This window comes from Antechinus flavipes, chromosome 3, assembly GCF_016432865.1.
Source record: "Antechinus flavipes isolate AdamAnt ecotype Samford, QLD, Australia chromosome 3, AdamAnt_v2, whole genome shotgun sequence".
In the NCBI taxonomy this organism is placed as follows: domain Eukaryota; kingdom Metazoa; phylum Chordata; class Mammalia; order Dasyuromorphia; family Dasyuridae; genus Antechinus; species Antechinus flavipes.
The window spans coordinates 421,084,086-421,097,390 of NC_067400.1; the positions used below are offsets into that span (position 1 = coordinate 421,084,086).

Genomic DNA, 13,305 nt, shown 5'->3' on the forward strand with positions numbered 1-13,305 from the left:
GATCTTCATAATAAACTTAGGAGGTATACCATATATTTTATACATGAGGAAACTGAGACAGGCAGTGGTCAAGTGACTTGCCAATAAATGCCTGAGGCTAGATTTGAGCTCAGATTATCCTGATTCTCAATCCTACATTTTAGCTCTGTGCCACCTAGCTGCCTCATTTACAAATCTCAAAGTGCTATATAAGTACCAGCTAATATTAGGAGGATTTAAAGTAGTATAAAAGTAGGATCATGGTCTTGACAGGCAGTTTTCACTATGATTACTGGGCTAGAGTTATAATAATCTACATAGGAAGCTACCTGAAGCAGAGCAATATGATGACAAGAGGTCACAGAATAATAGAGAGCAGTCTAGAGCAGGAAGCAGGGGTTCAAGATTTTTCTTTGTCATGAGCCTTTGGATTAACCATTTTATCCCTTAGATCTTCCTCATTTTCCTCACCTGTTAATTGATGAGAAAGAACTAGATGTTCTCTGAAGTCTCTTCTAGCTCTATGATTCTATGGCTCAATAATCTATGGTCTTTATTTAAGCTGAACACACAAAAATTCATTGAGGTATGGTGTAAATGGTGCTGGAGTTGGAGTCAGAAAAGTTGAGTGTGGGACTTGTCACTTTCTTGCTGTTGCAATTCTTTAAATTTTGGGGGATAATATGTCCACAGCTTTACAGGGTTGTTATGAAGAGAAAATGTATTAATGTCCGCAAACATCTTTGTATGTGTAAATCTTGCTAGTGAAAATTTTGACTATTGGAGATACTGATGTTAATAGTCTTCTGCCCAACTTTGTGATCAACTTATCTCTTGTGGTTTCCCACACAAGATGCTTCATTCTTCTGATTCCAAGCATTTTGGGTGAGTCTCCCCATGCCCTGGAATTCTTTTTCTCCTCATCACTATATCCTGGCTTCCTTCAAGTCCTACTTAACATCTGACCTTCTGAAAAAAAAAAAAAAAAAAAAAAAAAAACTTTTCCTGATCCTTCTTAATGCCAATGCATTTCCTCTGTTAATTATATACACTTTATCTTGTGTATATTTTGTTTATACATAGTTGTCTACAAGTTATCTGTTTGTTTGTTTATATATTTACTTAGTGGATTTTTTTGTTTCTTCTGTGAGCTCTTTCAGAGCAGGAATCAGTCTGTTGATTTTCTTTGAATCCCCAGCACTTACAGTGCCTAGCACATAGTAGGTGCTTAATAAATGCTTATTGACCTGATATGATGGAGAATCCATTTATTTACAGAAACATATAAGTAATACAATTACATTTGATTATGTATCAGTGCCCTTCAGGGAATATGAGAAATATTACAACATATCTGGATGAATCTTCAAATTGTGGATATACCATGTGGTCTAGTAAATGTACCCTTTTTGTACACCTTGGGCTTTGGGTGCTCCAGGATCTGATTCTATAGCCCTTAAAGTTCAAGACCAATTACAAGAATCAGAGTTTCATAATAGGCAAATTTCCCTGGGAGGTCTGCTCTAGTCCCAAGACAGCTCTAAGAGCCATCAGAAAGACAGGTTGATTCCGGCCTCTCCAGGAGTCCAGACAGGATTTAGAGGAAAAAGTGGAGAAGCTAGTTAGGCTCTTATCTTCCTTCCCCAACCCCGCCTCCCCACCTTTACTCTACTCAGTTTGAACATTTGAAAAGTCCTCTAACTGACATGGGCTCATAGGGACCGAATGGACAGATGACAACCCTTATGCTCTCCCACTGGGAAATGTCACTTCAGTTTCCTCTTCTCCACACTCAAGCCCTTAGGAATAATTCATCCTGCCAAATTTTGTTTTGCCTTAAACAGTGATCACACAAGTCAATTCTCTTCCAAAGTTGAAGTGAATCTTAATTTTCTGCCAGTGACTTCACCAGGCATGCTGATGTCTATTTCATAGTAGGGAGAATTGAGGGGAAGTTGTAAGGGAAAGATAATCATCGGTTTCTTTGAATAAGAATACAACAGCATCATTGAGCCTTAAGTATGAAAAGAAGGTCCCTTCAGTTATTCCCATGTTCTCAGAAATCCCAGAATTTCCAGTTACCATGGATGCCTGTGGATACAGATAGACAGTTGTGTGTCTGTGATTGCATCACAGTATTATATCAAAGGGTCATGCAAAATGATAAAATGAGGAATCTACTGCTAAACTCCAAATCAAATTACCCATAAGCTTTAGTCATTTAATAGTTGCCTCTCATTTGTTTTAAAGAATGGCATCTTTTCAGAAATGATAACCTTTGACTCAATTAATTATTAAGAATGCTTCATTCACAACATGCTCTGAAATTCAACAAAACTACACAATATTACCCCCCCCTTCTTATTCTTTCTATTGAAATACCTACCCCACTGTTATTTTGTTATGGGGAAGAGAGGGATCCTGAGGAGAAGAAGAGACTGAGAACATCTTAGGAGCTCTCTCTTTATATCTCCAGGGGTGAGAGTAACTATACTGAAAACAGGCAAAGCTTATCGGCTTTACTATAGAGTCAAGCTGGTTCTTAACTTTGAAAGGATTCAGCTTTGTCAATTCACCTAGGGGGTAATCAGGCTCCAGGAAAGTGATTCACAGGGCTTGATTTAAAAACCAGAAGGCCAGGGTAGGAAACCTTCCTTTTAAAAATCACCATTGTGCAGAAGATTCCAAACTTTAACAGGAACCTAGATTTTAAGCTGGAAGAGAGCTTAGGGACCATCTGGTTGAACCCCCTCCATTTACACATGAGAAAACTGAATCTCAAAGAGGTAAAGTGACTTACTCATAGTCACATAGATAATAAGTAAAAGAGGTGAGATATGAATCCTGGTCTTTTGGTTCCCAAACCAGTGGTTTTTTCCATTGTCAAAATTCTAAGTTATCATAACCTTGAGCTCCAATCATAAATTTCACATATATGTGTGTGTGTGTGTATAATTTATTTTATTTTTAATTTATGAAATAAAATGAGCATTTTCATAACACAGTATAACAAAAACTGCCTGTTTGGGGTATCTCCATCTTGGTATCAAAGATACATCAAATTCCACAATTCAAAACTAAATTTATATTTCCCCCAATCCTGTTCTTCTCCCTCAACTCATTATTTCTGTCTTCTCAGGCTCTAGAGTCATCTTTCACTTTTTTCTTCCTTTTGCTCTATTCTACCCCAGAATAATCATTGGCGAAGTCCTGTTGATTATATCTTTGTAGAATCTCTATGACTAGATTGGAAGAACTGGAAGGAATCTCAACGGCTTTCTAAGCCAATCAACACTTATGTAAGATATTAGACACATGGTCATTCTGTCTTTCTTTGAAGACTAACATGCTACATATATGGTAAAAGGAAGTCTGCTCTAGAAGATGAAACCCATTTCACTCTTGGACAATTTTGTTAGGAAGTTTTTCTCTTTCCATCAAGTCTAAATTTGCTTCTTTGCATATTATTCCTACCATTCTTCCCTCAAAATCCAAAGTGGACAATTATAATCCTTCAGCCATGTGATTGTTCTTCCAGAGAGCTATCATAGTCCTCTAAATCTTGACTTCTCTGGGCTAAAGGTTTCCTGTTCTTTTCACAAATTTTGATAAAGTATGAATTTAAGACATATCACCATCATCATTATTTACCATTGGGCATCATCCAGGTTATTCATACTTCCTAAAATATGAAACCATGAGCTGAACAAAAAGCTGTAGAGATGATGTATCCAGTGTAGAGGACAGCAGGATTGCCACCTCCCTTGTTTTTGTGTCTTAGAGAAACCCTGTGAAAAGTGAAAAGACTGCTGGCTTTCAAGGCAGAGGATTTGAGTTTGAATTCCATCTTGGCCACTGAAACAAGTCACTTAACCTTTCCAGACCTCAGTTTAGAACATGAGGAAATTGCACAAGATAATCTTTAAGGTCCTTTCTTGTTCTATATCTAAACCTCATGTTTCTCTTAAAGTAACCTAAGTTCATATCAGCATATTCTGCTACCATATCACATTTAATTTATATTGAGTTCAAACTTTTTTAAATTGAAGTACTAACTACAATTCTTCATCTTATACTTATGCATGTGAATTTTTGAATCCAAGTATGACTTTAAATTTATCCCCACTAAATTTTATCTTACTAGGTTTGACCCAGTGCTTTGTTTTGTCTTTTATTTTTTTTAGTCTATCTTTCTGGATTTTGATATCCAATGTGTTAACTATCCTTTCCAATTCTGTGTTACTGGAAAATTATTTAAGCATGGTCCTATGCCTTTAGTGATGTCATTGATATAAATGTTAAAACAGAATAGGGCCAAATAGAGATTTTGGGCCTGCTCTTCCAGAGATACCTTTCCAAGGTGATGTCAAACCACTACAAACTATTCTTTGGGCTAAGCCATTCATCCATATTTTAATCTAAGTATTTTAACAGTTCTAATGCAGTAATTATCATTTCTCTATCTTTTCTACTAAGATAACATCCAATCCCATCAACAAGCATTTGTGAACTTAATATATGAAGGCACCATGTTAATATTGAAGATACGGTGACAAAATGCTCTAAGCTTTGTCAAAAGTTTTGCTAAAACATAAGTAAACAGAATCCATAGCATTCTCCTGATCACCTAGTCAAAACAGGAAATGAGGCTTGTCTCATGTAACCAATACTTGCTGGGTCTTTGTGATCACTCTATTCTTTCAGAATGTTCCCCAACCATTCATTAAGAAAAACCTTCATAGTATCTTTTGCATCTATCCTCCCTTTTACATTTCCATTGCAATCAGGCTATCATCACATTTCTTCTGGATTAGTGTAATAGTTTCTTTGCTGGTCTTTCTGGTTTTAATTTATGACTCTTTTATCATCTTTCACCTTACAATCCTGTGCATGTTAATATAACTCTGAGGTTTCACCTTATGTTTATCAGATTGGCAAAGTTGACAAAGAAGGAAAATGATAAATGCTAAAAGGTCTGAGGGAAAACAGGTATGTTAATGCACTATTGGTGGGCTGTGAATTGATTTAGCCACACTAGCAAGCAATTTGGAACTATAACTCCAAAATTATTAAACTATAAGCCCTTTCGCCTAGCAATACCATAAAAAATCCAAAAAAAGAGGAAAAAGATTCATGTGTGTAAAAATATTTATATTAGCTTTTTTAAAAAAAAAATGAAATCTAGAAACTGGACATTGAAGAGGCACTTATCATTTGGAGAATGGCTGAACAAATTATGGTATGAAAAAGTAATATGATGTTTATTATCCTGTAAGAAATGGTGAAAGGGATGATTCAAAGAAGCTTATACTAACTGAAATAGAGAAAACCAGGAGAATAATTTATCAATAACCAAAATATGCTAAAAAAAAACCAAGCAAATTCAAAAAACTAAAGAACAAATTATGATTTCATAAGAGTAATGAAGAAAGATCTCCCCCATCTCCTGACAGAGAATTAACAGGTTTAGAGTGCAGGCTGAGAAATAAATTTTTTGGTTATGGTCAATGTGAGAATTTATATTACTTGGCTATACATATTTTTACAAGTTCTTTTTCTTTTCTTTTTTCAATTGGGAGGGGGTGGAGAGTTAGTCAGGAAAGAAAATGAATATTGGTAAATTGAAAAAAAATAATTAAGGATCCAATAGAGAGCTCTGTTCCATATCATTCCTCTACTCGAAAACCTTGGGTAACTCAACACTAATTAGATTATAATTCCTTATTCTGGCATTTGAAACTCTTCACAATCTTATTCCAATATAGCCTCTTAAATATAGTCCATATTCAAGTTCAAATGAATTGTTTTCCATTTTATCTTGTTCTCTTCTGTCTCTATTTGCTAATATATAATAATAAAATAAAAATAATAAAGAAATTTACAGATGAATAAAACCCTAAAAGTTATTAAATTAAAAGATCTTAAAAATCCAACAATAATTTTTTAGGGGAAATGAGAGGGAGAGCATTTTTAAAAAGTTATATGATTTGCCCAAGGTCACACAGGTGCAAGTAGTAAAGCAAAGATTTTAACCCAAGTCCTGAGTTCAAACCCTGATGCTTTTTCAACTTTTTCAACTTGTTCTGGGATGATCAATGTTTCATGATCCCATTTGGGATTTTCTTGGCAAAGATTCTGCAAAGGTTCAGCATTTCCTTTTTCAGCTCATTTTAAGATAAACTAAGGCAATGAATTAAGTGACTTGAGTAGTAGGCTCACATAGCTACTAATTATTTGAGGTCATATTTGACTCCAGACCTGAAACTCTAGCTATCCTTTACTACCTAGCTGTCTTTTCAACTTTATCCCATTACTTCTTGCCCAGTCAAGTGCCACCTCTTCCAAAAAAACCTTCTCTTGATCACCTACATGTCATCAAGTTAAATCTCCTCAAATTCCTTATAGAATTCTGCCTGGACTTTTCCTGCAATCAGTATACCCTTCCTATTATTTTAGTTACCTGTGCACATGTCATTTTTCTATTAGACTATATTTCCCTGAGATGAGAATCTATGTCAATATCAATTTTAATATCTGTGGTGCCCGTCATGGCACCTTGAGCATAGCAAGTGCCTAATGTTTATGATCTCATTCAGATTACCTTCCTTCCTTTAGTATTCAGAATTTCTAAAATTATAAAATTTTATTCATGAGGAAGAAAACATGACAAATATTGCTGGAAAAGCATTGCTCTGGCACCAGAAAACTGAGGCTCAAATTCTACCTACCAAAAACTCTAGCTGTGTGACTCTGAGAAATCCTAAGTTTTCTGGGTCTCAGTTTCCTCACCTGCAAAATGAAGAGATGTTCTAGTTCTAAACTTACAGTTCCATAAAACTACAAAACCCATTTTAGAGAAAAGAAGGACTCAGATACAATTTACAATGTAGGATGGATTAGTTATAATCTCATGTTGTTTTGTTGTTGTTGTTATTGACCTTACAGTCTGTCACTTGCTGATCCCTTCTTTCTATTTGGAGGTGTAGTTAATTTAGGGGCAACTAAGTAGTGTGGTAGATGGAGAGCCAGGCATAGAGTAAGGAAGATATGAGTTCAAAACTGGCACAAACACTTACTGACTGTATTCACCTAACCCTACTTGCTTCAGTTTCCTCATCTGTAAAATGAGCTAGAGAAGGAAATGCCAAACTCCTCCAGTAATTGCCAAGAAAACTCAAATGAGCTCATGAAGAGTTGGACATGACTGAAATGACTCAACAAAAGCCAACTTAGGAAACTTGTAACTTCTATCTATTTGGTACAGGGTCACCATATCCAATAAAAAAAAGACCTTCATCTCTATTCCTTTTTATTTATTCACCTCAGATAAAATTCAGTGATTTGGGTTCCAGAAATAGCAGTCAACTCATCATAAGCCCAGATCAGGACATAGAGAAAGAAAGCATTACTTAGTCTCTAAGAAAGGTAGATTTAGAATAAAAAGAAGAATCATTTACTTTAGGGTTAGTTGTTTTCATAAGGGATGACAGTATGACACAAATTATGTCCCAGAAAGTTGAATTAAATTTAATGGATGACAGAGGTACTATAGACTATTAAAATAGGGAAATTGGTGGGGAGACCTCCCCATAATTTTGAGATCCAGCAAAAATGATAGCCATGTATTTCCACAGAATATTTGGTGAATATTTTCCACAGAATATATGGTGGTACTGTCAAACTTTGAACTGATCCAATAGTATGGTTTAATAATTATTGGTCTGACCTAATATTCATTCTTTTTTTTTTCATTCATTCATTCATTCAGTGCAATGCAATTCCACGGAATTCAAAATAGAGCCTAATTCTTATATTCTTACTTGTGCTCTTACATAGAATTTGTATATTTAGACTATCTGATGTGACGGCATAAATGTGGTATGAAATAGTTCTAAAATTTCTCAGTATCATTAGTATGTAAATCATATACACATATTTGCATAAGGTGGGTATTTTATATTTTTCTCACATATTATCTTTTGAATGTCTTTGAAGATAGGGATTGGGGAATAGTAATGGAAAATGTTTTGAGAAAAACACAAGTTGAGCCTAAATGTATCAGAAGAGTACAAGCTGATGCATAATTTATACGAGATATTATACAGCTAATATTCCTGAGTAAATAATTTTTGCTTAGTGATACTGATATTTTCCACTGTTTATTACTATGCCAATCACTTAAACAATCAACAAGTTATTTTTTTGAGCATCACTATACTGTGCCTAGCATCTTGTTAGACAGTAGAAGAGACAGTATAAGACATGTCCCTGTTCTCAAGTTATCTACATTATTGGGGGGGGGGGGAGAAAGTGTTGACACCCCAAAACATTTTTAGAATATTAAGATTTTCATGGTGGATTTGGAGATAACACTAACTTTAGAAGGAAAAGGAATTTGGAGGAGTAATTGGTTTATGTTATCTTATTAAGTAAGATAACTCAGAGAGATTAAGATAAATAGCATCCTAGTTTATGTTTATCTTACTTTTTTTCTGATCTGTGTTGAAATCTAGTTATAAAAAGGCTCTACAAAATGAATTGTGCCATAGAAAAGAAATTAGAATAGGAATCAAGAGAACTATATTCTAATCTCCCCTTTTCCCCCTTGCATTATGTTGTTGTTTCTGACACTTCATGACCAATGGGTCATGTGTGTTCTCAGCAATGATACTGATTAGAATAGTTGTCATTTCCTTCTCCATATCATTTGACAGATGAGGAAACTGAGGCAAACATAATTAAGTGACCTGTCCTGAGTCACACAACTAGTGAATGTCTGAGGCTAGAATTGAACTCAGGTCTTTCTGGATCTAGGACCAGTACTGTCCTGGACACTATGCCACCTACTTGTCCTACATTTTTTTTTTTTTAGTATGACAATGCATTTTGGATTTTGTATGATCATAGGCAGATCATTTAACCTTTCTAGATATCAGTTTTCTCATTAGTGAAATGGGCTTAATCCTCCTCAAATCCTTTTATTCAATAACTTTCTGCTATTCATTCATCAACATAATAACCTGTGTGATATAAAGGATAGATCACTAAATCTGAAATCAAAAGGTCTAACTTTGAATTTTGGTTCTAACATTTAGTAACTATATATCTTTAATCTGGACCTCAGTTTTTTCTTCTGTAAAATAAGGATTATTGTTATACCTTAAGTTCTAAAAGTATAACAATCTATATAATATGTAATAACATAGACTATTGTATCTATAGTTGTTAGAGGAAACTTCCTCCCAAGGGAGCACTTTACAACAAGTTTACATGCACACACACCCCTATAGTATATAATAATCTATGTAACATATAATAACATAGACTATTATATCTATAGTTGCTAGAGGAAACTTCCTCTCAAGGGAGCTCTTTACAACAATGAAATCTCAAGTCTACACATACACACACACATCCTTATAGTATATAATAATCTATGTAATATATAATAACATAGACTATTATATCTATAGTTGGTAGAGGAAACTTCCTCACAAGGGAGCTCCTTACAACAATGAAATCACAAGTCTACCCATCCATACACACATACACACACACACACACACACACACACACACACACACCCCTATACTACCTGTCTCATAAAGTTATCATGAAGGTCAAATGAGAAAAGATTATACATTCTAGTCAATGTCATTGTTCACAAATGGTCAGAATTGTGATAATCCATTCTATAATTGTCACATGTTGATCAAGCCAATTACATTTCTCCATGAATTGCTTTTTAAAGACAATTTATTTTAATGACAGAGTAGGGGAGGCCAGTGAGAAGGGACCCTAATTCTGTGTTCTCTCTTTATATTTGGGATGCTATGACCTTTCTTATTGTATCAAAGTTTCAATTTCAATTTTAATTCCTGAAATATATTTTCATAGCAAGCCCCTATACACAAATATGCAGGTATTTACCTTCTTCCTTAGAGTAATTGACCACAAAGAATTGATGAAATCCTAAAATTTGTCCTCAAGTTTTCAATGAAAGAGAAGAAAATAGTTGTTGCTTGTTTGTGGTTTTTAAAATCAGTAACATATAGAAAAATTACAAAGCGGAGAAAAGAAAGGGGCAAGTTTTGACACTATAGATTTTGGCAACTACAAATTTTTCTCTGATTCCAATTATGTCTGATAACCTTTGAATTCACAGCATATTTCAATTAGTATCTATAATGTTCAAGGGAATGTGCTAGTTACTGGAGACAAGGAAAAAAAGGAACAATCCATGACCTAATGGAGTTTACATTATCCTGGAGAATACAATGGGTAAATAGGTAAATGGATATCTAGATGACACAGTGAATAGAGTACTAGGCCTGGAGTCAGGAAAACCTTAGTTCAAATCAGTTCTCAGAGATTTATTAGCTGTGTGATCCTGGGCAAGTCCTAATCTATAAAATTAGCTAGAGAAGGAAATGGTAAACCTCTCAGTATCCTTGCCAAGAAAACCCCAAATGGGATCCCAAAGAATTGGATGCAACTAAAAAAATTACTGAACTGACACAGATGTAAATACAAATTATGTAGAGTTGATTCTTCTCAAATTCTGGGCATACATTGAAAAATTCCTTTGCAACAAATGATAACCTAATCCCTCTTTTAGATCATCAATCCTATCTTAAAGTGATTTTGACAAACTGACCATTTGTACCACAGTTTCCACGGAACTAACTGTCCATAGGATATTATTTTTTACCTAATGTCCAGTTGAATAGATACTCCTCTAATTAGAGCCTCAAGTCATTTGAGTTGAAAGCAAGTTATATTCAAATACATACATATGTGTGTATATAAAAATGTTTATGAGTTTGCCCAGAGATAGTATAGCTCCTTTAAGATCTAGAAGACATCTTTCAAGGATGTAATTATAAACAAGGCTAGAAACAGATAATAAATATTTCATAAAGCAGTTGTTCTAAGTTTGTATTTTACACACACACACACACATATATATATGTCTACATAGATATATTCATACACACACTAGCTCCCACAAATCCCATGGGGCTCTCTATTTGACAGTATTTGTTTGACTCATGATTACCACCTTCCCCAAAAGCCCATCCATTCTTAATTTTCCAGCTATTAAAAAAAAAAACTCATTTTTATTTTGTTTCTTCTCTGCTTCCTTAAGTCACTCTTTCTCTTTAAAGGTAACAATAATAGTTGAAGACTCAGATAGAAATAGGGAATCTTTCTTCCATAAACAACTTTTGGTTCATGGGAGGAAAATCTGTTTTGCTTATCCATGGTCTGCAAATTACAACTATTATAACTTTCCATGCTCTTTAGTGTTTTAAAGTCTTAGACATTTCAAGTGCTCACAGAACCACAGAATCTCTAGAGTTGGAAGAGACGCCAAGATCTATTTCCTATATTTAGTTCAGGTCCTAATGATTACAATTGATCTCCCTATCTTCAGGCTCCTGACTCTCCCTTCTCCCCTCCATCTTTTTCTCAGTTGCTAAATCAATATTCTTAAAGTACTCATCTAACCATATCACTCCTCTATTCATAAAGCTCATATGGCTCCCTATGGCTACTAGAATAAAGTACAAGTCCCTTTGTTTGACATTTAAAACTGTAATCTGGTTCCAATCTATCTTTTTAGACTGGATTTCATATTATTCTATCTCATATATGACATCCCTGTTTCTGAATAGACTGATCTTCCTTCTTACGTCTACCTCTTGGAATCTCTACCATGTTCAAATGCAATCTCCTACTCAAGGCTTTTCTTTTCCACCAGATGTGAAAGATTCTCCACTCCCAAATTAATTGTAATTAATTTCACCTTTGTATGCATTATCAGTGGTTAGCACAGTGCCTTGCACATAGGAAATGCTTATTGATGGTTTGCTTGATTGAATATGGAAATACTTTATATTTTCTTTTCCAAATACATTTCATCTTTCCTAGTTCAAAAAAAAAGCTTCTTGAAAGCAGAGGCTATTTTCATTTTGGATTTTCTATTCCTAGAGTACAGCACATTATCAGGCACATAATATGCACTCGATATGTTTTATGTTAAATTATGCTAAATTAATTATGTGTTTATGAATTTAATTGAACCAGTATATAAACAAGAATTCCCTCTATAATATATATAACAACTAGTCATGTAATGGGCTGAGACTTGAGTTGATGCACTGAGGTCCCAAGAACATGAGACTAAATAATAATTGGACTATACTCTATTAATATATATGCTTGGAGAAAAAAATGGCCCCCACCCACTCTTTGTGCAAGTCCTGCTGTGTTGTATAGGAAATGATGTAGGGACGATTTTGGTGGGTGAAGGCAGAGGGGCAGGAAGAGAGGCAAAAAGAGACTGCTGGCTGGGTTCTTGTCGCAGCTGCTCACATTGGTATCGCCATCCCTCTTCACCTCCACAAAGAATAAAGATCAAGGATTTTCCCTTAAACTGAATTCCTGACTCCGGCTGATTTTAAAATACGTGGTCATCACATGTCATACAATTGTTGCCTGAAAACCTCCACTGAGGAAGACCCTCCTACTTTCTTAAGCAGTATATTTCACTTTTAGAAAGCTCTAGTGATTAGGAATTTTCCCCTTACATTAAATCCAAATTTTCTTCTTTATAATTTTCCATTCCTTTAACAAGTCATCATAAAGTTCTTCATCATCTCAGTTATCCTCCATCAGAAACTCTACAGATTTATCAGGTTGTTGTTAGTGTTGTATCATTTCAGGTGTGTCCAACTCTTTGCAACCCCTATTTGGGGTTTTCTTGGCAAAGATCCTGGCATGGTTTGCCATTTTTTTCCTCTAGCTTATTTGGCAGATGAGGAAACTGAGGTAAACAGTCAACTCTGCCCAGGGTCTAAAATCAGTCTCTAAAATCAGATTTGAACTCCTGAAAATTAGTCTTCCTGATTCCAAGCCCAGTGTTCTATCAAATGTACTATCTAGTCAATGTCATTCCTAAATTATGCCACCCAGAAATGAACATATAACATTGATCTATGACTGAATTGGGCTCAATTAATGATTGGGGTGAACATTAAGACTATGTGCTTGATTACTATGTTAAATTTGAAATATATTCTAAAAGTTCCTAAATGGTTCATAGAAGAGATTCATGGTTTCATTTAGAAGCCTCCTAAAAAAAAAAAAATTCTTCTTTGTATATGGAAGTACTCATGTGCCTTAAAGTTGAAAATGACAGAAGAAGGAGAAATTTAAAAACTATACTTTTTAACATTAGTATTTAATCTGGTGGTAGAGTCTAAAGCCCTGGATTGCTTTAAGATAAATTATGTTAAACATGCAGTGGCCAGCCTTGACATC

The 13,305-nt window shown here is 34.7% G+C and overlaps 1 protein-coding gene across 1 annotated transcript in view; it reads right to left on the reverse strand.

The window, feature by feature from the left end:
* MYO3B (myosin IIIB) overlaps nucleotides 1-13,305 on the reverse strand; it is a 601,952-nt gene that overhangs the window by 172,777 nt on the left and 415,870 nt on the right. The window lies entirely within an intron of this gene.